This window comes from Calonectris borealis, chromosome W (assembly GCF_964195595.1).
Source record: "Calonectris borealis chromosome W, bCalBor7.hap1.2, whole genome shotgun sequence".
In the NCBI taxonomy this organism is placed as follows: Eukaryota; Metazoa; Chordata; class Aves; order Procellariiformes; family Procellariidae; genus Calonectris; species Calonectris borealis.
This window is the reverse complement of record NC_134351.1, coordinates 50497951-50525673: the sequence shown is the minus strand read 5'-3', so window position 1 is coordinate 50525673 and position 27723 is coordinate 50497951. Positions and strand designations below refer to the sequence as shown.

General features: G+C 44.5%; 1 long non-coding RNA gene across 1 annotated transcript; it reads left to right on the top strand.

The window, feature by feature from the left end:
- The first annotated feature begins 201 nt into the window (after positions 1-201).
- LOC142075135 (uncharacterized) lies at positions 202-27723 on the top strand. Its single transcript, XR_012670793.1, has 4 exons — positions 202-978; positions 1570-1897; positions 21698-21889; positions 27416-27723. It is a non-coding gene; the product is annotated as an uncharacterized LOC142075135 (long non-coding RNA).

Here is a 27723-nt window from a genome sequence, read left to right as displayed (position 1 = left end):
TGGAAAAAGGTACCTTGATTAGCATCGTCCCGCCCTCGGGCCCTACCGCCTCTCGAAGAGGCGCCTGCAAGGCTGCTGGGACAGATTTCTTTCTGGTGCGGGAAGATACAGGGCTGTCTGGGGGGGTGGAAGTTTCGTCCGAGTCTGCATCCTGTTCCTGTGGTCGAGGGGGAGGCTTAAACAGGTGTGAAATGCGTTCACTTGATTCGTGTCAATATGGAACAATGCTAGGGCCGCATGGTGAAGTGTGACCCTCTCTGTATATGTAATCTTTAACCATTTTGATTGTTCTTGTATAACCGCAGGCTAATGGTTGCCTCAAAAAGAAGATAGTTCAAGTCATCAGGTCTGTTCCAGACGGACTGTCCTGATGGTGCCTTGGTGGTTGTGTCTGCGGGGCCTCTGCATCCTGGTTGTTTGGGTGGAGGAGCCCAATCTTTGAAATTAAGTTTCAACTTTTGTTCTTGCCTCTTGCAAAAGCCACCTCTGGAATACCAGCTTAAACTGGTTTTGTTGCTAACTGCATAGTGATAAGCAAGAGGGCATGCGCCGAAGAAGATACACCATTCGTGGAATAGTTATGAATATGTATTAGCAGGGGGGATATAAACCGAAGGCAGGAACTGTACGGTGTGCGTCTTGGTAGAGCAGAGACTCCCGGCGCACCCAGCGCTGTTTGCTTGCCTCTATTCGTTTAATAAAATGTAAACTTAAATTGGAATCCTGTTTGGGACTAAATCATTTATCACAATTGGGGGCTCGTCCGGGATGGTCTTGGTTCCTGAATTCTGACTTGATCTAGGAGGGGCGCCCCACCATTTGGTGGCTCCTGATCGGGTCGGGTCGGGACTAACACCATCCTGAACCTGAATAGAGGCAAGCAAAGAATTTAATTTTTTATGAGCTCCCTTGCCGGCTGCAGCAGTTTATTTTGCCCGTAATTCTGCGCGTGAAGATCCGAACGAAGACGACGGAGTCGTAAGTATTTAAGGCGTATACCGTTCGGTTGGGTGGGATTCGGTTGCCTGTGTGTGTAAGAGTGTGACTGAGACGGAACCTAGTTCCGAAGCGATTGTGGAGGTCTTCTAACCGCGGTTCCAATCTCCCGCGAGGGACTTGGCCGGTGAAGGACCGAAGCGATTCCTATAGGATTCGTGGGTGGGTGATAGGTCCTAAACCCCCTGCAAGACACTCTTACTGGTAACCAAGGGCTGTAGGAATTGCCACAGTAAAATTCCTAGATGGGTCAGACAGAATCGAAGACCCAGGACCAGAAGAAAGGGAGCAAATTACCAGACATACCATCAGAAAGTCCATTAGAAATGATGATTAGAAATTGGAATGAAAGGGGCCCCAGAAAAGGAAAAAGTAAATTAAAATTGGTTCAATATTGTATGGTTGAATGGCCGAAGAAGCCTTTAAGACCACATGTCTTTTGGCCTGTTTTTGGATCTTTTGAAGACTGGATTTGCCAGGCCTTAAATATATATGTTAATTCAAAGGAACCTTTTAGTCAGGAGGAAAGTGATTATGCAGGATTATGGATCAGAACTTCACGTCCTTTTCCAGCCTCAATATTTACATTAAAAGCAGATGAAAAGTTTGAGGAAGAAGAAGGAGATAAAAATGAAAAGGGAAATGAAAAAGATGATAAATGGGAGCCACTAGATAACCTACCGCCTCCATATCCTAACAATCCATCTCCGGCGGCGGCTCCCCCTCCGGTGGCCGTAGTACCTCTACCAGTACCACCGTTGCCCCTACCTCCACCACCAACAGCACCGGAATTAGATCGACCTCCGGCTGCATGCACGAGAAGTAGGACTGCTGTATCTGAGGGAGCTTCTCTATATCCCTTACGAGAAGTACCCCTCGGAGGCAATCAGGGAGGCATCGGGTTTGTGGCAGTCTGTCGCGAATGAGTGGTTTAGAGGCCGCTTAAAGAATCACCGTCAAAGAAATTAGCAGAAAGTGATTTTAATAGAGATTTATAAAGGTGCGACCTAATAGAATTCGATGGCAAAGTTCACTCTATTACTTATTACACGGGTGAAATATATAAGGAAAATCGTCTAAGGGTTTATATTTTAGGAACAGTCTAGGTTTCATTCACAATTTAGCAACACTTAATTATCAACTAATCATTAACAAACTTTAGTAACACTTAATCATTAACTATTCACTATTTGCAAAGTAGGTTAGTAAGTCTACTTAATTACAGATTATGCTTACTATTAGTGCACACACAGAGAAATATATATATATATATTATGTACAGAAGGTATACCTGTTAAAAATTCCCCTCGATTTCAGTGAAGAAATACTCACGTCGAATGTCTAGGCATTCCCTCTCAACGGGCGAACGGTTGAGCTTCGAAAGGGACTCACCCAGGACCCAGCGGTCCTCCGAATATCGTAGGCCTGAAAGATCGTAAGCTCTGAGAGGCGTCCCACTCAGAGGGAGATGCTGGGTGCAGCCCGCTGCGGTCCAGGAGAGCTCAAAGGGCCTCACTTAGGACCACCGTTTATAGGCTCACAAGATGGTTGGCTTTTAGTCATCTGTAAATTTCCATCCTGGCCACAGTCCCAGGTGGTAATTACTAAAGAATTCTCAAGGTTTCGGTGTTGTTCTACTGGACACCCGGGCCAGGCAGTAGGAGTATGTTCCCAGCCTCAGCTATGCAGAGCCTCTGATACAGTCAAGGAGTGCTCAACTGCCAGACTCAATACACCAAGGCCGAGGTTTCATGGAAATTTCTGAGATCAACAAGCGGCCCAGATCAACAAGTGGCCCAGGGAAGAAGGGGGGTATGAATGCACCACCACAATCCACCCCGTGACTAAAGTCAATTCATCTTGATCACAGAGTGGCGGTGTGGTCGCCTCTTGCCTCTGTGCCTATAAACAGATCAATGTCATATTCCAATTGTAATTTGAGGGAAATTTTTGGTTGGTATACTTAATCATTAATAGACTTAACTATTAAGGTTTTATTAAGTACAATTAAGCAATGTTATATATGCGAGGAGGTTTTGGTATTAGTGCCATTTGTTTAGTTATTTTCCACACTTTGACACATAGAATAATGTTCAATAATAAGCATAACAGAATAGAAATTAATAAAATTGTTATGGGATGTAAAATCCAATTCAAAGTTCCTGTTGCTGTTGGTGACCATTTAAATAAAACATCCCACCAGTGATGTTCTCCATCCTTCTTCACCTTTTCTAGGACATGATGTATCTTCTCTGCGTCATGATGGATCGTAATCAGAGTTCTTTGTCCGTTGTTTCGAATCTGGTTTAGCAATTGGCTCAGGTCATCATGTTGTAACAGTTTTTGTACTAATGTAAGATTCATTCCAATGGGGGTAGGTAGTAGATCTTGATAAGATGTATAGCTTGATTGTAGCAATTGATGGGTTGTAACAGGAGCTGAATAGTTGAAGTCGCATCCTATAATCTTAGTAAAATTACAAACACAGATATTTGAATGGTTAGATGTTTCCACAATTATGTTATCTGTAAGAATAGAATCACAAAGAGTTCTCATGCAAACACATCCATTTCCAACATATATAAGTACAGTTTCAGGGGTTTCATCAGGATGTATTTCAAAATTACAAACATTTTGTTTGGTGTCAAGACAAATGTCTTGAGCTTTGATGGTATTGCTTTCACAAATGAATCCCTGTTGTTCTCGCACAACACATACATCAACATCAATAGTTTGCCATTTATTCCCATTTTTTTGGGCCCATACTCTATGTTCCAACGGGTAGAGTACCGTTCCATTGTGATTTAATCCCAGCGCAATGATTGGGTATATGATATATACCGAAGCATTGCGTATTGTCAAGACAAAGGCTGTGACTTTGCTGTCAGTGGAGTCGTAGGTAAAATTGACTAGACGCCACCAAGATTGAAATTCTCTTTCAAATTTAGTTGCATTATCCCAAACTACTTTTCGGATTTCAGTGGGCAAGGTGCCCTCATCACCTTCTCTTATAATAGCTGCCACAGTAGACTGTATCCATAATTGGGCCTGGATGCAGCTAAGAGCTAGAGAAATATTATTTTGGATTGTGCCAAATGCGTTTGTGATTAGTTGGTGGTCCTTTTCATTAATTCTTTCCCATGTAGGCAATATATTAGCCAAAAGCCACTGGCTCGTTCCTAATGCTGTCAAAGAAGATTGTAATGGGTGTTCTAATTTATGTAGATCACTTGTTGCCGAATTTATTTTGTTTGCTAAAACTTCAGCATCCATGCTGTTCAATATTCCTAGTCCCGTTCCCAGGATGCCAGTTACATCTCTCCTTGATCGCTTTGGAGAGGTGAGGGTTCGTCCATGTAGCCACGCTAACCATCCTGTAAAAGATGTATTCAGGAATGGTGAGCAAGCAGGTTTAATTGTAGAGATATCAACTTGCATTGATAGCTCCACTCGTTTTAGAGACCACGATGGATTAAATAGCACTTGCTGTTGTCCTATGTTCTTGATTATATAGGGACCAATGTTATAAATGTAAGGAGACAGTTTGATAGGAGGCTGAGTTGGTGAATGTGGTTGTGCCGTATTAATCCTGAATTGAAAACCTAAGCTGGAATGAGAGTTAGGGTTTGTCCAAAGACACATTACAAGTACTGAACGGGATATAGTAAAAGTATACCAACATTCTTGTTTAAAAGGACAGGTATGTATGTTGTCTTTTCCTTCAATGTTTTTTATAGCAATGTGTAAGGTTGTTGTCATACATTTAGTATGATTTTCAATTCGGCATCCTATCGAAATGGTGTCTCCTTTGGTTCCCTTTAGGGATGGAATTTGTTGATTTTCATTTTCGTCTTTAATAATCCATTCCTGCCTATGAAAGGTGATGTTATTGTGTAGTGCTATTGCAGATAAATTTAAATTAGATGTAGGTATGTTAAAAGACACATATGCATCAATCCACGGCCACCCTGTCATACACAAATTCCAAATTTTTCCTTCACTAATCATAAAATCAAACAATAGTTCTACACCACAATTACCCCAGAAGCAAAATGCGAGTACAGGTTGTGTAAAAGTGAAATTGTACCAACAATCTGGTTCTGGCGTCTTATAGCAAGACTTCTCATTGTTTTTAGGTTTAGAGAAATTGGTGTAGTATATTTTAATTTTAGTGGATTTTCTTTGAGTAGATCCATTGATTACACGGCACCCTATTTTTATTTCTTCCCCTGGTGTGGCTTGAAGTGATAAAATTTGACGAATGTTATTATTATTGTGAGATATCTTAATTTCTTTCCGGTGTAGTGTCTCCCATCTCCATTCATCTTTTGAATATGCCTCGTTCCCATGTATAACTAAAATAGCAAGGTTCAGGTTTGTCTTTTCTGTTGGTAGGGTTCCCATACTTCCAGTGTAATTTAGTAATGCATGGTCCCAGGGATCTTGTGTCTGAACTAAAAGGATTATACTTATGTCGATTAAAAGGAAAAATAAAATTGGGTTGGGGAAATGCTGCTGCTGTTGTTGTTGTTGCCATCGGTATAGGTTCATCTTCTCCTGTTTAAAAGAAAAGAAAGAAGACGTTTCGGTGGGGAAGGCCGAACGGGTTACCCCTTTTAGAAAGAAGGAAAAATCCATCTAGTATTGATTCTATGTTTTGCACCACTGCTATCAGTAGCTTCCCAAGCCAGTGGGCCACAGGGTTTAGTTAAAGTCATAGGCACAGTTCCAATTTGTGGTAAATCTACCATAACGGGTTGTCCTGGCTGTAATGTTAGCGGACATTTTCTTTCATCAGTAGGGGGAATATTAGATTTAGTTTTTATAAAGAATGCTCGGCTCACAGGGCTTCCAGTGGGTCCGTATCGATTGTTTAATTGATGGAGTACTTCAGAAAGTCGTGTATCCCACCGGACTTCGTGTGGCTTAAGGCTCTGTTTTAATAAGCCATTAGCTCGTTCTATCATCCCATTTGATTGGGGGTAGTAGGGGGTGTGGAATACCCATAGAATTTCTTTCTGTTTTGCCCATTCTTGCACTTCCCTATTTGTGAAATGTGAGCCATTATCACTTTGGATAGCATCAGGAGTAGGTAGACTAGAGAACCAAGAAGATAGTCCTCGTACTGTGTTTTTCCCATCAGCTTTTCGGCATTTAGTTGCCATAAGCAGGCCAGAGACTACTTCTACCCCCGTGAGGATATATCGATATCCTGCAGAAGATTTTAGTGGCCCAATGTAATCAATTTGCCATGTAGACCACAAAGTCTTTCCCTGACTAATATGTAAGGGGGGTGCTTTAGCAGGATGATTCATTTGTAATTTTAATCTACATTGAGGGCATTCTGTAAGAATAATTTCACAGGTTTTCCTGTTTAGGGGCCAACCCCTACTTTGCGCAGCAAAATAAAGTGCTTCTTTACCTGTATGACCTAATTTTTGATGTAGCCATTCTCCCAATCGATACCACTCAGAATTTAAGGAATTTCCTATTTTTATTTTTCTAATTTTTGCCAATTCATCTACCTTTTGATTCCAATTTGTGGCTGGTTCATTATTTTTGGCATGAGCTTTCACCCATCCCATCTTGAATGGAGTGTTTCTGGCTATTTTAAGGAATAGTTGCCAATCTTGAGATCTCCAAACTGGAGATCTATTTACTTCCCAGTTCAGGACTTCCCACTGGCAAAGCCACTGTGTGGCGCCTGCCCACACGGCATAAGAGTCGACATAGATAACTTTTGCTCCGTTTTGTGCTGCTAGAACAACTGCCCTTAATTCTCCTACTTGTGCACTACCTTCACCTTCTTCTATGATTTGTTTGCCAGTGTTGATGTTTAATGCAGCAGCCTTGTATTGCCATCTGCCATTTATTCTCCTTGCTGAGGCATCAGTAAACCAAATATCTTCTGATGGTGTTCCCTCGGTAAAGGGAGGTGCATTTAAAATAGGTGATGGTTTAAAAGGTTGTTGTAATGCTAATGGGTCTGCATTTATAGGCATCTGTAATTTAGAAAGTTTAGTGTGTCCTTCAGTTAATCTCATTTCTTCTGCAATTCCTGTCAAATAAGCATACCATTTCCCAATTGTAGGCTTTTGTGCAATTCCTTCTGGGGGGGCAGTCCCCTTTAGAACTGCTTCTAATAAATTAAATGGACCTCTAGTTTGTACAGGTTGTTCCTGGTGTATTTTCTCAGCTTGTTTCACTGCTCGGACTAAGGACAAAAGTCCCTTTTCCCACTCGGAATATCTCTGTTCTGTCTCTTTAAATGCAGTCGAACTGAACATCAAAGGTCTTTTTGGTCCGCCAGGGCCAGTTTGGAACAGATTACAATAAGTACCGTGTTCAGCAAAACCCCATTCTGCTATGATAGGGTCGTGAGGGTGTACTGGTCCCAATGATTGATATGCTTTTAATTCCTGAATCAGAGTTTTGACTGCCTCTTCATGTTCTGAATTCCATTCCCACGATTTTCCTTTTCGTAGAAGTGAATATAGTGGGCGAGCAATGATAGAAAATCCAGGTACATGTTTCCTCCAATATCCTAAGGTACCCATGAGCTGTTGTAATTCTTTCTTAGATTGGGGCATCTGCAATTGTTCTATTTTATTTAGGGTATCTGGTGGAATTGTTGCACTACCTGCAATCCACCAAGTACCTAAAAATTTTACTTCTTTACTCGGTCCCTGACATTTTTCAGGGGGAATTTCAATTTCTGCGTTTTGTAATACTTGCCATACTGCTGTTGCTGCTTCCCCTACCTCTTCAGGGGAATCTCCTCCGATTAGAATATCATCTATATATTGGTACAGTTTCACATTCTGGGGAAGTGAGACTGTTTGTAGAAGCTCAGCAAGCGCGGCATGAGCGATTGTGGGTGAATGTTTATACCCCTGTGGGAGTCTGTTAAAGATGTATTGTATGCCATCCCAAGTAAAAGCAAATTTCTCTTTGTCTTTTTCCTGTAAAGGGACCATAAAGAACATATCCTTTACATCTAGTGCTGCCATCCACGGGTGTGCGGCTGCTTGTAATGTGGCTGTTAAAACTGCAATATTAGGTACGGCAGCCGTTAGCGGAGCTGTGTTGGCATTTAAGCGCCGATAATCAATTGTTAATCGCCACCTCCCGTCTGGTTTTCGCACTGGCCAAACTGGTGAATTATATGGGGAGTGGGTTCTGGAAATAATATGCCACTTTTCCAGATCTGCTATCACTTCAGAGATTCCAGCTCGTGCCGCAGCAGAAATTGGATACTGTGGGACGTTAGTGATTTTTGAATCAGGGAGTGCAGGAGCTGCACGGAGTACGCGCACTATCATTCCCTGTTTTTTATCAGGGTTAGGGTTGACATTCGAACCGAAGGACCACACGCTGCCGTCCGGGAGACGCCAGGTTCGACCGTTCAAAACATCAAAGCCTAAAATATTTTCATTGTGATCTTTAATTGCAAAACGAGCGGATGATATACGCTTCTCATCCGGAAGCCATAAATTAACTTTTGCAGTTTGGCACATAACACTTGCTCCATTCACTCCAGTGATTTTAACTTTTTGCCATCCGGGTCGTATACCCAGCTTCTCGGCATCTTGCTGTGTTAATATTGAAATTTGTGCTCCCGTATCTATTAAAAATTTTACTAATTGTTGCCGAGGACCAACTGGAATTAAAATATATGGGCCATTGTTATTTATCCATTGGTAGGATTTTACTTGCCAGACAGGCAGGCCCAATTGCCGTCCTGGCACTATTCGTTTTTTGATTCCGAATTTTGTAGAAAGGGGCTGTCCCTCTTTCTTGGAGCTGGCAATGGCACCTGAACATCTAAGATATGCTCTTTTCTTTTGTCCTCATCGCGTTTCAAAATTGCATGAATTAGATTCTGGATGTTGTATGCAGTTTGTCTCTGAACTATGGCTTTTGGAATGCCTAACGCTAATGCTTGATTGTATAGTTCTTTCCACCTCTGAACCGTAGGTTGCCGGACGATAGATTCCGATTTCTGGGGACTATCTGGTAATTGTTTAATTTGTCTGATACTGCGATCTGACCTTTTGACTTCGCTAGATAGATCGCTCCATCCCATTTCTCGCCCATGATTTATAATATCATGCATCAGCGTCGCCCAGGTAGGGATCGCTCTGGGTATCATAATTGGCTCTCCAACAAGTTGGGCATTGAATTCTGCATCTCTCCTAATTTGATCCCGCCTTGTAATGAGGTAAGGTTTGAGCATAGCGGGGGCTCCTTTAATTAGCGGCCTTAGCATTTCATGATTTACTTCTGCTGATATGGGAATATCGCGAGGGCCACGATCATGCATGGCCTGAATACAGGCAGCTTTTGTAACAGCTGTGGAGATCTCGTTTAAGGATTTAATAGGTATTACTAGGGGCTCTCCTCTTTCTAGTACGTCTATTCCACCAGCCCAGTATGCCACCCTACTTGTTATGGAATGGGGATTATTTGCGGGCTCAGGGCCAGAGTTTAAAAAGACACCAGGTCCCCAAAATCCATTAGCTTCCTCGCCGTTTAGTAAGATTCTATCTCCTCCGGTCAGACATACCCGCCATAGATACTCAGTTTCAGTTTCGCCTGGCTTACGGCCGTAGCGATCTTGCAAATTAGCCATCTGAAGGGGATCGAATGGGGTCGTTTTTCGGGTGCGATCTACCAAACCGCCCCGAGGTCCAGTAGTTTCTTCTGTTTTTATAATGGGTCTAGCTACATATTCAGGGGGATTTGAGGGAATTAAACAGTCGTTCTCCCCTGTTTCACTATCATTAGAATCATTCCATATCTTTCCATCCCACTCCTCAGGTGATACAATCAATTTCCTAATCTGTACAATGTCGGGGGGGTTGGGAGCCTGTATTAATATCATCTCAAGCCTTCCTTCCAACCTTTTAGTTTTCTCCCTTTCCTCCTGTAACTCTCTTTGCAGCTGCCCAACTTTCAAGGATAGTATTAACTCAGCTCTCTCCTTATCTTCCTGTAATTGTTTTTGCAGCTGCTCGATTTTCGAGGACAGTTTTAATTCAGCTGCCTTTCTTTGTTCTATTTCTTCGTTTAGATCCTGCTCTCTCTTATTACTATCCTTTCTAAACTGATAAGCAGCCTCCAAACAGGTGCCTAACATTTTGCAAATAATTCCTTTTCCTTTTCCGTCTTTTACACAGCCCCTAGATACCTTTAGTTGTTTTTCCACAGCTTCCCAATCATGCCAATTATCACGGACCCATTCGTCCAAGAATTTAGGGCTTGGATTCACTCCATGTTTTAATAAGTAATCAGTGATAGTACTTGCCATCCTGCCGACTACGCAAATTTGTCGCGAATGAGTGGTTTAGAGGCCGCTTAAAGAATCACCGTCAAAGAAATTAGCAGAAAGTGATTTTAATAGAGATTTATAAAGGTGCGACCTAATAGAATTCGATGGCAAAGTTCACTCTATTACTTATTACACGGGTGAAATATATAAGGAAAATCGTCTAAGGGTTTATATTTTAGGAACAGTCTAGGTTTCATTCACAATTTAGCAACACTTAATTATCAACTAATCATTAACAAACTTTAGTAACACTTAATCATTAACTATTCACTATTTGCAAAGTAGGTTAGTAAGTCTACTTAATTACAGATTATGCTTACTATTAGTGCACACACAGAGAAATATATATATATATATTATGTACAGAAGGTATACCTGTTAAAAATTCCCCTCGATTTCAGTGAAGAAATACTCACGTCGAATGTCTAGGCATTCCCTCTCAACGGGCGAACGGTTGAGCTTCGAAAGGGACTCACCCAGGACCCAGCGGTCCTCCGAATATCGTAGGCCTGAAAGATCGTAAGCTCTGAGAGGCGTCCCACTCAGAGGGAGATGCTGGGTGCAGCCCGCTGCGGTCCAGGAGAGCTCAAAGGGCCTCACTTAGGACCACCGTTTATAGGCTCACAAGATGGTTGGCTTTTAGTCATCTGTAAATTTCCATCCTGGCCACAGTCCCAGGTGGTAATTACTAAAGAATTCTCAAGGTTTCGGTGTTGTTCTACTGGACACCCGGGCCAGGCAGTAGGAGTATGTTCCCAGCCTCAGCTATGCAGAGCCTCTGATACAGTCAAGGAGTGCTCAACTGCCAGACTCAATACACCAAGGCCGAGGTTTCATGGAAATTTCTGAGATCAACAAGCGGCCCAGATCAACAAGTGGCCCAGGGAAGAAGGGGGGTATGAATGCACCACCACACAGTCCCATTAAATACCACAGATGTAAGAAATTTCAAGAAAGAAATGGGGACGCTATTAGATGATCCCCTCGGAGTAGCTGAAAAACTGGACCAATTCCTAGGCCCCAATACCTATACCTGGGAAGAAATACAGTCCATTTTAGGGATCTTATTCACTGCTGAGGAAAGGGGAATGATTAGACAAGCTGGAATGAGAATTTGGGAAAGACAGAATCAGGCAGGACCCCCTGGAGATCAGAAATGGCCAAATGTGGATCCCCACTGGGATCATCAACAACCCCAAGGAAGACAGAATATGAGGGATTTGAGAACGTTAATCATACAGGGAATAAGGGAAGCGGTTCCCCAAGGGCAAAACATTAATAAAGCATTTAATGAACAACAAGGGAAAGACGAATCTCCAACAGAATGGTTGGAGAGGTTGAGTGTCCTGGTTTCGGCTGGGATAGGGTTAAATTTCTTCCTAGTGCTGTGTTTTGGATTTAGTATGAGGAGAATGTTGATAACACACTGATGTTTTCAGTTGTTACTAAGTGCCCTCCTAGTCCAAGGACAGCTCCCATGCCTACTGACTGAGCTAGGTACACAAGGTGGGAGGGAACATAATCAGGACAGCCAGCCCAGCTGGCTAATGGGGTATTCCATACCATGTGACGTCATGCTCAGTATATGAACGGTAGGCGTGATCCAGGAAGTACCGATCGCTACTTGGTTATCGGTCAGCGCGGGTGGTGAGCAATTGCATTGTGCATCACTCATTTTGTATATTTTATCATTATCATTATTATTTTCCCTTTTTTTCCCTGTTCTATTAAACTGTCTTTATCTCAACCCACGAGTTTTTCTCACTCTTACCCTTCCGATTCTCTCCCCGTCCCGCTGGGGGTGGGGGGAGTGAGTGAGCGGCTGCGTGGTATTTGGCTGCCTGCCAGGTTAAACCACGACAGTCCTTTTTGGCACCCAACGTGGGGCACGAAGGGTTGAGATAACGACACATCTGACCCGAACGGGTTAAAACAAATTTGTTATAAGCATTCATTATATCAGTTTAGTACTCGATGTTCACAATGTTGATTTATTTGCTCTCAGAGTTTTTGGATCTGTTCTTGCAGTTTTGGTATGTAGCACCTTACTGGCTGTCTATACTGCTGATTATCAGTATTTATGTGGGGTTTATCATCTCTGGGAAATGGATTAAGGTCATTGCTTTGCTATACTGTGTGACCTGGCTTTATGTTATGATAAAATTATTGGTCACGAGCCTGTACTCAGCACTGCCATCATTCCTGTTCTTTGGGAGCTATCTTTTGGAAACTATTAATAATTACACTTCTTACGTCTTCACCTCAGAGGATGAATTTAGTGGGGAGACAGGATGGGACACTTTCTCCCACTTGTTCACCTTCCCCTCCATATCTTCAGAAACTCCTTTTTCTTCTATCCTCTTCATGAAGACATCCACAATATTCCCTGAGAATTTTGAATATCCTTGGGATGTTCAAACAAGCATGTTCATATTGCTATGTCTCCTGAATGTGGTTCAGGCCTTGTTTAGAGTTAAACAACTATTCAGGAATACTGTCCAGAGATCAACCCCAGCAACAGATACAGTGACTACTCAAACCCCCACGACAGGCACTGTAGCTACTTCAACCCGCACGACAACCACCGTGGCTACTTCAACCCCCACAACAACCACTATGGCTACTCAGACGCCGGCAACAGTCACTACAGTTACTCCAACCCCCGCAACAGGCACTGCAGCTACCCAAACCCTCGCGACGGGTACTACAGCTGAACCAGAGGACCAACCGTCGCTGGTATCCGTCGCCCCTGTACAGAAGAAGAAATCTTGGAAGCGGAAGTCAGGTCGTGTAGAAAAGGATGATGGAAAAACAGGGACATCACGAGGAGGGGAGGAGGAAGAGGAAGAACTCATAAATGAGACGGAAACCACCCGATCCTTATCCCTGAATGAGTTGCGAGATATGCGGAAAGATTTCGGCCGTCGTCCAGGCGAGCATATTGTTACCTGGCTGCTCCGATGCTGGGATAATGGGGCCAGTAGCCTGGAATTAGAGGGGAAGGAGGCCAAACAGCTGGGATCCCTTGCTAGGGAAGCGGGTATTGACAAAGCAATCGGAAAAGGGACACAGGTCCTCAGCCTCTGGAGGCGACTGCTGTCAGGCGTAAAAGAAAGGTATCCCTTCAAGGAAGATGTTATATATCGCCTAGGCAAGTGGACCACTATGGAGAGAGGTATCCAGTACCTGAGAGAACTAGGCGTGCTGGAGGTGGTTTATAGTGACCTGGACGACGCCCGAACACCCAAAGTTCCAGATGACGTCCAGTGCACCCGACCCATGTGGCGGAAGTTGGTATGGAGCGCACCAGCATCGTATGCCAGTTCGTTGGCAGTACTGTGCTGGAAAGAGGAAGAAGCACCAACGGTGGATGAGGTGGTTAGCAGACTTCGGGATTTTGAAGAAACTATCTCCTCCTCCCTTGTCTCGGCTGTGGAGAAACTGTCCCGGGAGGTCCAGCAACTCAAAGAGGATATGTCCTATTCTCCACCTGTACGGACCAGTATCTCAGCCATTATGAGTCAGTGTTTTTCTCCTCAAGAGAGAGGATATAGAAAGTACACACCACGGGGCACCCTGTGGTTTTACCTGCGTGACCACGGAGAGGACATGAGGCAGTGGGATGGAAGACCTACCTTCATCCTAGAGGCACGTGTATGTGAGTTGCAAGGAAAAACAATCACACAAGGGGGTTCTCCCAGGAAAAATGCTGCTCCAGTTGTCAGGAAAAACCTGTCTCACGACGGTCCAGTTTCCAGTGAACAGTTCCCCAGACAGAGTAGAAGGGCTGATCTTACTTTGGATTGTAATTGCAATGAAGAAATTCTTGACTCACGTTTCAAGAAGTGAGAGATGGATACTATGACCAGAACTAGAGGGGCCCTGCCTCCAGCCAGGTGGAGGAAAGGGACAACCGGGTTTACTGGACTGTGTGGATTCGATGGCCTGGCACATCAGACCCACAGGAGTATAAGGCTCTCGTAGACACCGGTGCACAGTGTACCCTGATGCCATCAAGCTATAAAGGGGCAGAACCCATTTGTATTTCTGGAGTGACAGGGGGATCCCAAGAGTTAACTGTATTGGAGGCCAAAGTGAGCCTAACCGGGAATGAGTGGCAGAAGCACCCCATTGTGACTGGCCCAGAGGCTCCGTGCATCCTTGGCATAGACTACCTCAGGAGAGGGTATTTCAAGGACCCAAAAGGGTACCGGTGGGCTTTTGGTATAGCTGCCCTGGAGACGGAGGAAATTAAACAGCTGTCCACCTTGCCTGGTCTCTCGGAGGACCCTTCTCTTGTGGGGTTGCTGAGGGTTGAAGAACAACAAGTACCAATCGCTACCACAACAGTGCACCGGCGGCAATACCGCACCAACCGAGACTCCCTGATCCCCATCCATGAGCTGATTCGTCGACTGGAGAGCCAAGGAGTGATCAGCAAGACTCGCTCACCCTTTAACAGTCCCATATGGCCAGTGCGAAAGTCCAATGGAGAGTGGAGACTAACAGTAGACTACCGTGGCCTGAACGAAGTCACGCCGCCACTGAGTGCTGCCGTGCCGGACATGCTAGAACTTCAATACGAACTGGAGTCAAAGGCAGCCAAGTGGTACGCCACAAATGACATTGCTAATGCCTTCTTCTCCATCCCTTTGGCGGCAGAGTGCAGGCCACAGTTTGCTTTCACTTGGAGGGGCGTCCAGTACACCTGGAACCGACTGCCCCAGGGGTGGAAACACAGCCCTACCATTTGCCATGGACTGATCCACACCGCACTGGAACAGGGTGAGGCTCCAGAACACCTGCAGTACATTGATGACATCATCGTATGGGGCAACACAGCAGAAGAAGTTTTTGAGAAAGGGAAGAAAATAATTCAAATCCTTCTGAAATCTGGTTTTGCCATAAAACAAAGTAAGGTCAAGGGACCTGCACAGGAGATCCAGTTTTTAGGAATAAAATGGCAAGACGGACGTCGTCAGACCCCAATGGATGTGATCAACAAAATAACAGCCATGTCCCCACCAACTAGCAAAAAGGAAACACAATCTTTCTTAGGCGTTGTGGGCTTTTGGAGAATGCATATTCCAGATTACAGTCAGATCGTAAGCCCTCTCTATCACGTGACCAGGAAGAAGAACGACTTCAAATGGGGCCCTGAGCAACGACAAGCCTTTGAACAAATTAAACGGGAGATAGTTCAGGCAGTAGCCCTTGGGCCAGTCCGGGCAGGACAAGATGTGAAGAATGTGCTCTACACCGCAGCCGGGGAGAATGGCCCTACCTGGAGCCTCTGGCAGAAAGCACCAGGGGAGACTCGAGGTCGACCCCTGGGGTTCTGGAGTCGGGGATACAGAGGATCCGAGGCCCACTACACTCCAACTGAGAAGGAGATATTGGCAGCATATGAAGGGGTTCGAGCTGCTTCGGAAGTGGTTGGTACTGAAGCACAGCTCCTCCTGGCACCCCGACTGCCAGTGCTGGGCTGGATTTTCAAGGGGAGGGTCCCCTCTACACATCATGCAGCCGATGCTACGTGGAGTAAGTGGGTCGCACTGATCACACAACGGGCCCGAATAGGAAACCCCAGTCACCCAGGAATCTTGGAGGTGATCAGGAACTGGCCAGAAGGCAAAGATTTTGGCATATCCACAGAGGAGGAGGTGACACGTGCTGAAGAAGCCCCACTGTATAATAAACTACCAGAAAATGAGAAGCAATATGCCCTGTTCACTGATGGGTCCTGACGCCTTGTGGGGAAACATCGGAGGTGGAAAGCTGCTGTATGGAGTCCAAGTTGCAGAAACTGCTGAAGGAGAAGGTGAATCGAGTCAGTTTGCAGAGGTGAAAGCCATCCAGCTGGCCTTGGACATTGCTGAATGAGAAAAATGGCCAGTACTTTATCTCTATACTGCCTCATGGATGGTGGCAAATGCCCTGTGGGGGTGGTTGCAGCAGTGGAAGCAGAACAACTGGCAGCGCAGAGGTAAACCCATCTGGGCTGCCGCACTGTGGCAAGATATTGCTACCCGGGTAGAGAACCTGGCTGTAAAAGTACGTCACGTAGATGCTCACGAGCCCAAGAGTCGGGCCACTGAGGAACATCAAAACAACCAGCAGGTGGACCAGGCTGCTAAGATTGAAGTGGCCCAGGTGGATTTGGACTGGCAACATAAGGGTGAATTATTTATAGCTCAGTGGGCCCATGACGCCTCAGGCCATCAAGGGAGAGATGCAACATGTAGATGGGCTCGTGATCGAGGGGTGGACTTAACCATGGACGCTATTGCACAGGTTATCCACGAATGTGAAACGTGCGCTGCAATCAAACAAGCCAAGCGAGTAAAGCCTCTTTGGTATGGAGAACGATGGTTGAAATATAAATATGGGGAGGCCTGGCAGATTGATTATATCACACTCCCACAAACCCGACACAGTAAGCGCTATGTGCTCACCATGGTGGAAATAACCACCGGATGGCTGGAAACATACCCTGTGCCCCATGCCACTGACCGGAACACCATCCTGGGCCTTGAAAAGCAAGTCCTGTGGCGACATGGCGCCCCAGAAAGAATTGAGTCAGACAACGGGACTCACTTCCGAAACACTCTCATAGACACCTGGGCCAAAGACCATGGCATTGAGTGGGTCTATCACATCCCCTACCATGCACCAGCCTCAGGGAAAATCGAACGATACGATGGACTGCTAAAGACTACGCTGAGAGCAATGGGTGGTGGGACATTCAAACATTGGGACACACATTTAGCAAAGGCCACCTGGTTAGTCAATACCAGGGGATCTGCCAATCGAGCTGGCCCTGCCCAATCAAGACTCTTACGTACTGTAGATGGAGATAAAGTCCCTGTCGTGCATATGAGAAATATGCTGGGGAAGACGGTCTGGGTTACTCCTGCCTCTGGCAAGGGAAAACCCATCCATGGGGTTGCTTTTGCTCAAGGACCTGGGTACACTTGGTGGGTGATGCGAAAGGATGGGGACGTCCGGTGTGTACCTCAAGGGGATTTGATTTTGGGTGAAAATAGCCAATGAACTGAATTTTGATGTCAACTGTTACATGATATTGTATATCATTATTTCTATGATATCGCAGTGGTATAGCAGTGAAAATCACCCAGATTAGTGAAGAATGAACTAACTCCGATGAAACCGAGCAAAGTGCAACGATGATAGAACTGGACGAGCGCAGCAGTACCGAAATGAGAACTGGCTTCAGGATGCAACGGCCCAACACCGCACACCATCTCTTCGACCCTGAAAGACTGTTATAACAGATGGAGCCCAAAGTCATGGACTAAATGAACTCAGTGGACATTTTAGAGGGATAGTCCATAGACCGAGGGAATGATATCTGTGCGTGCATATATATATATGTGTGTATATATAAAGAAATATAGTGGTGGTTAATTGAAATGTATTAAAAAAAGATGTGAGACTTAAGCACGACGTAAATGGTATGGAATAAGGGGTGGATACTGTCCTGGTTTCGGCTGGGATAGGGTTAAATTTCTTCCTAGTGCTGTGTTTTGGATTTAGTATGAGGAGAATGTTGATAACACACTGATGTTTTCAGTTGTTGCTAAGTGCCCTCCTAGTCCAGGACAGCTCCCATGCCTACTGACTGAGCTAGGTACACAAGGTGGGAGGGAACATAATCAGGACAGCCAGCCCAGCTGGCTAATGGGGTATTCCATACCATGTGACGTCATGCTCAGTATATGAATGGTAGGCGTGATCCAGGAAGTACCGATCGCTACTTGGTTATCGGTCAGCGCGGGTGGTGAGCAATTGCATTGTGCATCACTCATTTTGTATATTTTATCATTATCATTATTATTTTCCCTTTTTTTCCCTGTTCTATTAAACTGTCTTTATCTCAACCCACGAGTTTTTCTCACTCTTACCCTTCCGATTCTCTCCCCGTCCCGCTGGGGGTGGGGGGAGTGAGTGAGTGGCTGCGTGGTATTTGGCTGCCTGCCAGGTTAAACCACGACATTGAGGAAAAATCTACAAATGTATTCTGGAATTGATCCGAATACAGTGGCTGGGACCGCACTCCTTAGAACACAATTTGTAGCTAAATCCTGGGGGGATATAAGAAGGAAATTAGAAAAATTGGAAGACTGGCAAGAAAGAGGATTAGAGGAGTTACTTAGAGAAGCCCAGAAAGTCTATGTTAGGAGGGACGAAGAAAAACAGAAAGCGAAAGCAAAAATTTTTGTAGCAGCAGTAAGAGAAAGTCAGAAAAATAAGACTCCGTCTAGAGAGAAAAGGGAAAAAAGAATAGAGCAGACACCCCGGGGACAGCCTTATCGAGAAAGATTTACAATTCCCGTCTGTTACTACTGTAACAAGAGGGGACATGTTCAGAAGAACTGCCGTAAGCGGGAACAAGATGAGAAAATGTCCAAAGAAGATTAGGGGTGTCAGGGGCTATATTTTCTGGGGACTTCAACATCAACAGAGCCCTTGATAAAATTCCCCATAAAGAGGAAGTTTTATTTTTAGTGGATACAGGGGCCGAAAAATCAACCATTCAAAAACTTCCAAAAGGAATAGAAAGAGGGAATAGCTATATGTCAGTAGTAGGAGCAAAAGGAGAGCCTTTTAAAGTAAATATCTTGAAAGATGTAGAAGTAGAAACAGAAAAGAAAATTTGTCTTAATGATTTACTTTTGCTCCCTGAAGCGGAATACAATTTATTAGGAAGGGATTTGATTTTGAAGTTAAACTTGAGCATTCAGAGTCAAGGGGACAAATTGCAGATTAAATTATACACTTTAACACAAGAGGATGAAGAAGCTATTAACCCCTCAGTGTGGTATAAAGAAGGGGAAACTGGAAAGATAAAAATGGACCCCATAAGCGTTCAAATAATAGAAACCGGACGGGTCATACAGGATGGTGCAGGACTTAAGAGCTGTAAATCAGCGAACAATCACTAAATTCCCTGTGGTGGCAAATCCTTATACTTTATTGAGTCATATATCTCCCAAACATACTTGGTATAGTGTAATAGATTTGAAGGATGCTTTTTGGGCCTGTCTTCTGGATGAGGGATCCAGAGATTATTTTGCCTTTGAGTGGGAGGACCCCGAAACGGGACGAAAACAACAATTAAGGTGGACTGTGTTACCACAGGGGTTTACAGAGTCACCAAATCTATTTGGACAAACTTTAGAGAAAATCTTACAAGATTTCACAATACCTAAGGAGGTAAAATTATTGCAATATGTGGACGATTTATTAGTAGCAGGAGAAACTGAAGAGGGGACCCGAAAAGCCGCCATTAAATTGTTAAATTTTCTAGGGGAAAAGGGATTAAAGGTGTCCCGATCAAAGCTACAGTTTGTAGAACAGGAAGTAAAATACTTAGGACATTGGCTGAGTAAGGGAAGGAAGAAGTTAGATCCTGACAGGGTATCTGGGATTCTATCCTTAAGACCCCCACAAACTAAAAAGGAAATTAGGCAAATATTGGGATTATTAGGATCTCTTTGTGAATACATCAAGCCAGACAGCATATGGAGTTCTTACTCAAGACTGGGCAGGAATCAAAAAACCCGTGGGGTATTGTTCTAAGTTACTTGATCCAGTAAGCAGAGGATGGCCTGCTTGTCTCCAAGCTTTGGTTGCTATTAATAGAGGAAGTTAGGAAAGTTACCTTTAGTGCTCCTTTAAAGGTGTATACCCCACACAATGTCAGAAATGTTTTACAACAGAAAGCGGAAAAATGGTTAACGGACAGCCGGATCCTAAAGTATGAAGCAATACTAATAGACTCCCCTGACTTAGAACTGAGGGTGACTTCTGCTCAGAGTCCAGCACAATTTTTGTTTGGAGAACCATCGGAGGAATTACAACATAACTGTTTAGAGGTAATTGAGACCCAGACTAAGGTGAGGCCAGATTTAAGAGATACTGAGTTGGAAAATGGAGGAGCGCTGTTTATAGATGGCTCCTCCCGAGTGGTGGAAGGGAAGAGAAAATCGGGATATGCAATAATTAATAAGGACTTAGAACTTGTGGAATCAGGACCTCTGAGTCCATCATGGTCAGCTCAGGCTTGTGAGCTGTATGCCCTATGTAGGGCCCTGGAATTATTAAAAGGAAAAAGCGGGACTATATTTACGGATTCTAAATATGCGTATGGGGTGGTCCACACTTTTGGAAAAATTTGGGAAGAAAGAGGTTTAATTAATACTCAAGGGAGGAATCTAATACATCAAGAATTAATAGTAAAAATTTTAAAGGCATTAAGAGAACCAAAGAAGACAGCAGTGGTACATGTGAAGGGACACCAAAAGGGATTAGATTACCGAACCAGAGGAAATAACTTAGCAGATAAAGAGGCCCAGGAAGCAGCCCTGAGGATTAAAATTGCTAAAATGAATGCAGTACAAACAAAGGAGGACACCAGCGAAGAAGGACGAGAGGAAAGAGAGAAGAAGTTTACCCCTGAAGAACAAACAAAATTGGAGAAAATAGGAGCTAAATTAGAACAAGGAAAATGGACACTGCCCGATGGGCGAGAAATGTTGCCAAAAGCCTATGCCAAGCAAATATTGGAACGTTTGCATGCGCAAACACATTGGGGTACAAAGGCGTTAAGTGATCATTTATAAGAAAGTGTTTCGACAAGTGGCCACGGGAGGGAGAAAAACAACTTACAGACCTTTCGAGAAAGTACAAGTCGATTTCACTGAATTGTGGTAATAGTAGATCATTTAACACAATGGGTAGAAGCTTACCCTGTAGCACGAGCTACGGCACAGATGGTGGTAAAAATTTTATTGGAACATTTGATACCTAGATATGGGATAATCCAGTACATTGATTCTGACCAGGGCACACATTTTACTTCTAAAATAATAAAACTATTATGTCAATCATTAGGTATTCAGTGGGAATACCACACTCCGTGGCACCCACAAAGCTCGGGGAAGGTAGAAAGAATGAATCAAACAATAAAACAACAATTAGCTAAATTGATGATTGAGACACAAATGCCCTGGACGAAATGCATACCATTGGCACTTTTAAATATAAGAACTAAACCACATAGTGAGACTGGATTATCGCCATATGAAATGTTATATGGCATGCCTTATTTTCAAGGAATGCCTCTGGGGAACAATGTAATTGAGGATCATAGTATCCAACAATATATAATTATCATTGGAAAAAGATTAAAAGAATTAAGAGAGATTGGGATGGTGGCCCAAACACCACCTTTGGGATTTGCAATTCATCAGTTAGAACCAGGAGATAAAGTTCTAATAAAAACATGGAAAGAGGGAAATCTATCTCCCCTCTGGGAAGGACCTTTTCTTGTTTTGTTAACTACAGAAACAGCTGTGAGAACTGCTGAAAAAGGATGGACACATGTGTCGCGAGTGAAAGGTCCAGTGAAGGAGTGGAGAGTCATATCTGAACCCAGAGAAACTAAGCTAACCATCAGCCGAACTTGAAGAGGCCTTAATCAAAGAGTATAAGCTAAGTTGCTGTGGGAATTTTATTGTGACTACTCCTGTAGAATTGGTGAATGCGACGAGCGAGGGAAGGCAGGCAGTCGACTCAATGTGAGTGATAAGGCCAGCTTCAACTTTATTGTAAAACCCTACACATATTTATACACTAAGTTCTACCTTATGCATACTTGTCTCACAATCATTGGCTTAGCTCTAAAAATTACATTATCATATTCCTCCTACTTTCGGTTACTGCTATGTGGTCCGGGTTCCATCCTGTTTTTCTTATACTGTACTTTCTCAAAGTTGCTTATCTGCACAGAGCAAGGTCAGCATGACTTTCTTTTCTCCCTTCTCAGCATGACTCAGAATTTTCCCACCGCGGCCTAGTCTGGCTAACTTTCTCCAACAATTCCCCCTTTTTCTTTTTGGACCACCAATACATTGTGGTTCATTTTTACAACATTATTTAAAATACAGTGATATGCTATTTTTACTATAACTATAATTGTTAATAAAATACCAAGCCAGCGCTTGCGCAGTGCCTATGTTAGGCACTAGGGAAGCAAATACATTGGCTGTGGTTGACCATAATTCTATATTGTCGTTACAATCTGCTTGCAATTGATGTATAGACCTTTTGTGTCGATTTGTCGCTACTGTAGTTATATTAAGCCAACTTTGTCAGCTAACTGTGAGCAGAGTTAATTTACCTACATAACAAGGCCCTCCAAAGGCGTTCTTTGGAATGCCAGGCCATGCTCGATCCCCACAGATCAAAAAATATCCGGGGGGAAGAGCTTTGGCCGTATCATTGTTCCACAAAGAGTTATTGGTTCCCTTCATACTCCGTCCATAGGCACTGAGTGTTTTGGAAGCGTTATAATTCCCACAATATTGGCCTATTTCGAATCCTTTCGTAAAAGGTGAAACAACAGTCCAACCGGTGGTATTAACAAAAGGGTTGTTATCATCAGTGCGGCTGCTTATGCCGATCAATGACTGAAAGGTCTGGGCCTGTGCGGCAAAGCGGCTAAAGCTGCCAAACACAAAACATGTCTGAGTAGTAACATTATCAGTTGCATTTCCAATTTTTTCTGACCCCAAAAAGTCAATTTCTTGGGGGTCCCAAGGGAGAGTGTGATTTAGGGCTCTTATTAGTTGTACCGAGCAATTTGCTACAGTAACATTTATACAATTAACTGTTACAGACGTCCAATTATCAAAATCTCTGGCAATAATTTCAGGAAAGCCTATCAGACATGTTTTAAAGGGCTCAGTTGCCGTAGCTGAACTCAGGCAAAAATCTGTCGTCCCAGTTTTATTCGCCCACGCCACCCATAAGTTCGCACGGCTGGGCAACGGCATCGCTGGGATCAGTACGGGCAGAGCTACATTGATCATCATCAGCAACAGCAGCTTTGGTCCAGCGGCTTGGAATCCACTTCGGCCCTGTGGGAGTAAGTACACACATATAACCTCTACCCATATACTTCACTTCTGCTGGACCTTTCCACAGTCCGGTTGCTGGATCTCTATACATAACGAAAACTGGCTTGTCATCCTTATTTTCTTTAGGATAACCATGCACCCATGCTGGTGGCTCTTTCTGATCTGCAAAAATACATAAATGATTTAGCACAAAAAGAGTCTTAACAAGTCTTTCTTGTACATCTGAGATTTCCCTAAATTTTTGCAAATATTGTTTCAGCGTTTGATGCGCCCTTTCAATGATAGCTTGTCCCGTGGGTGAGTGCGGAATACCAGCAGTATATCGCACTCCCCATGTTTGGAAAAAACGTTTCACTTTGGCGCTTGTGTATGCAGGGCCATTGTCAGTTTTTATCGTTTGTGGCACTCCCATGACTGCAAAACAACTAGTCAAATGTCGCATTACATGGAGTGCTCGTTCTCCTGTTTGTGCCGTGGCCCATATAAATTTGCTATAGGTGTCAATCGTAACATGTATATATTTCAGTCTGCCAAAGTCAGCAACGTGAGTCACATCCACTTGCCACAATTCTCTGGCCTCGAGTCCCCTGGGATTCACGCCGATTCCGAGACCAGGCCCATGGTGGCTACACGTAGGACAGGCCCGCACAATCCCCTTGGCTTCTTCTATGGTGATATTGAACTGTCGGTGCAAGCCTCGCGCATTTTGGTGAAAAGCACTGTGTGCCTCCCGTGCCTTCACAAACTCATTCAGGGGAGCCGCCATGGACACGAGTTGGTCAGCACGTGCGTTCCCTTCTCCAAGTCCCTCAGACCACTTGTGGCTTCTGATATGTATGATACAATAAGATAGCGTGCGTTGTTGTATGGCTGATTGCAGTTGTCGAAGTAGCTCAAACAGTCGCAGGTTCTGCACTTCCTTGATTCAAGCGTCTTCAATGCGATTTACAATTCCTGCTACATACATTGAGTCAGTTACTATGTTCAGTTCCTTGTGCATCCATTGCAGGAATGACCAAACAACAGCAGCCATTTCTAATGTTTGTAGAGAATCACCTGTTTCTGCTTGAAGGAGTTGATGTTTCCACTGACCATCTTCGTGCCACGTTGCTGTCGCTTTTCGTGACCTTTTTCCTGCGTCTGTGTATATTGTAACAGCATTCGATAGAGGCCGTTCACTGCGTTTCGGCCGCTCTATCCAAGCGTTATTACTAATCCATTTTAGCAAAGGTGCTTTTAGTGACTCTACCTTAATGTCCAGAGCCTCACTCAGTAGACTCGACTGTAATGCCGGTGATCTTTGCAACCACCACTCTAGATCTTCCCTACGTATTGGTAAATACACAACATTTGGTTCTGTTCCGGTAATCTGTAAGATGCGTGACCTCCCTTTCCGGATGATCTCCGCTAAATTTCGTGTCTTCTCTTGAATTGTAGTCTTTGGTTGCATTCCGGTAAATATCCATTCTAATACTCTCACAGTCTCCCCCTTTTTCTTTTTGCACTGCGTGAGTGCACCAATAAAATGTGTGGGGCCGTGCAAAACGGTTAAGTCCACAGGTAAGTCAGGGTCAATACGATCCACTGCTCGGTCAACGATGTGGGTACTGAGTTTTTGAATCACAATCGATAAGTCCTCGTAATATAAAAAGTCCTTGGAGACCACTGGATGATCGCCCCAACAACAACGCTCCATGAGATTGTCCATTGATAACTATGGGCCCTTTAATTCCTGTAGCAATTTTTCGCGGCCGGTCGTCAATTAGCGTGACATCTACTGCTGTTGCCAGATCCAGTCCGAGGCTCCCCCTGGTTGCTGGTCGAAGTTGGGTTGCTGGTCGAAGCTGGGCAATGGCGTCTGGTATCTCTGCACTGTCGTTTGGTTGGGGGCTGCCGTTGGCCTGAAGGTGACCGGAGCCGCGATTGGTGTCGGCGCGCTGCGGCTCTTGGCGCTCGGTTTCCCGTTTCCCGAACGCCGGCAGACCGTAGTATTATGATTATTCATTTGACAGTTCTGGCAGCTCCCGACATTGTCAACGCAGATGTCCTGGGTAGCCACATCGGAAGCACTTATACTCTCGTCGGCCAGTCGTCTTACTTTGGTGGGCATCCGGAGGCTTCAGTGGGGCAAGAGCTGCAAACGCCTGTCCCTGCGCCTTGACTAATTTTTCCCCTAGTTCTCTGATTGTTTCAACTAACATGGCTTGAGCTCCTACAGGAACTCTACTCATTCGCTCTAACATGACTTCTATGGTGGCGTCTAAGGGTAAGGTGACAAGGATGTCCTTCGTATAAGTATTACAATTCTCTAATACACACTGTCTCAGCAAAGGTCCTTTCATAAAATCTGCCATATCTGCGCGGTCAATAGCGTCTGTGACTCTATCTACAAAAGATGCAAAAGGCTCCTCTCTTCCTTGTTTAATTGACATATATGAGGGAGGAGCTGGTGTAGTTTTAACTTTCTGCAAGGCTTCTCGTGCTAATTTCATAGATTCTAACAACACGTCTGGGCCAGTTTGCATCTGCATTTCTACAGAGGCAAAAGGACCTATACCCATTAGTTGTTCTACAGTTACTCCAGCTAAACGATCATTTGGGGCTCGGGGCGAGTGCGCAGATATTTCACAAAGTCTTTGCCAGTGAGCTTGCCAAAGTAATTGTTGTGATTGCTTCAAAATAAGCCTCATTATGTTCTTAATATCTTCTGGACATAGCATTCCGCTACCCCAGATATAGTTTAGCATTTGCCTTGCAGGCTCACTATGCACTCCCGACTCATTAACTGTGTTTCGCAATTGATTTAACATTTTCCAATCTAGGGCCTGATGCACCCCAGTCATAGCCCCCGCGTTATCTACCTGGTAGATTACCGGGAAGGCTTGAGGGCTAATTTGATCTAATAAATCAAAATCTTTTTGTTCAACAGCTTCTCATGCTATTTTGTCCCAACTAACCCGCACTAAACGCGGCTGTTGATGAGCTTGGGACGGGGGGGGTGGGGGTGGGGGGGGTGGGGGGGTGGGGGGTGGGGGGCGGGGCCTTTAGAAGACTTTCAGCTTGAGCAGTCTCCTGTCCGCTACCGTCTACCCTCTCATTTTCACTTGGACCCTCCCCCTCCCTTTCCCCCGGCGGTGCGGAGGGACAAGCCCTTTCTGTCGGTGGATCAGGAGGGGGACGAGAGGGTCGGCGAACAACGGGAACAGGAATTCCCGAAGGCGGAGGTGAAAAGTAGTCACCCCCTGCTGTGAGACGTCCAGCGGCAGGATCGGACTGCTCAAGCCGATCTGAGGTGGCTGTAGCTATTCGCCTTTCAGTTTTATATCTTTTTATACAATTAATAACATCTCTCCAAGATTTCATTAATTTTTTTGCTGATTTATCATCATCGATTACTAGATCCCACAAACAATCTCCATAAGAACGCCACTCGTCTACTTCAAACATACTTTCAGGGTCTTTAAAAAACCCTTTCGCTTTCCCTAACACAATTAACCCAGCCAGGTCTTTTAATTGGCTTACTCCCCGCTCTTCTAAAAAGCATTTTAAAATATCGAAGGCTACCTCTACTTCCATTGCGCGCTTCTCTTGACCCTCTTAATTATCCGGTCGTTTGCAGCCTTTTCCCACAGGTAGCCTTCTATCGGACGGCGAACCCCCTTTTAATCATCCTGGGTTCAAGCACGGATCAGGCACGCCGCGACAGCGTCTACTGATCTTCTGCTCCCTGGTCGCTGCTACCAGTGCTTCTCCGATCTCGCTGTCCGGTGGAAAACAGGGATGGGGGGTCCCTGTTCGGGCGCCACTTGCGACGAGCGAGGGAAGGCAGGCAGTCGACTCAATGTGAGTGATAAGGCCAGCTTCAACTTTATTGTAAAACCCTACACATATTTATACACTAAGTTCTACCTTATGCATACTTGTCTCACAATCATTGGCTTAGCTCTAAAAATTACATTATCATATTCCTCCTACTTTCGGTTACTGCTACGTGGTCCGGGTTCCATCCTGTTTTTCTTATACTGTACTTTCTCAAAGTTGCTTATCTGCACAGAGCAAGGTCAGCATGACTTTCTTTTCTCCCTTGTCAGCATGACTCAGAATTTTCCCACCGCGGCCTAGTCTGGCTAACTTTCTCCAACAGGTGAACGGAGAGACTCCTGAATGGATACCCATTAAGGGAGACAATTTATTAATAACAGGGATCAGTTAAGCATTATACACCAGATTTTTGGGACATAGCATACAAATTGGAAGAGGCCACCCCTTAAGATTAAAGAAGAGGGCAAGACCGGATAGGGAACCGGTGTTGCGGCTTGAAAAGGTCTGCCAAGGGCTGCAACCCCTTCGGGCTGTGACCGCCGATCACTATGGCCCTTACCGGACCTCTTCTAGTCCTACTTGGGGTGAGTTCTTTGACCCTGACTACGGCAAACAACTGCAGTCAATGTG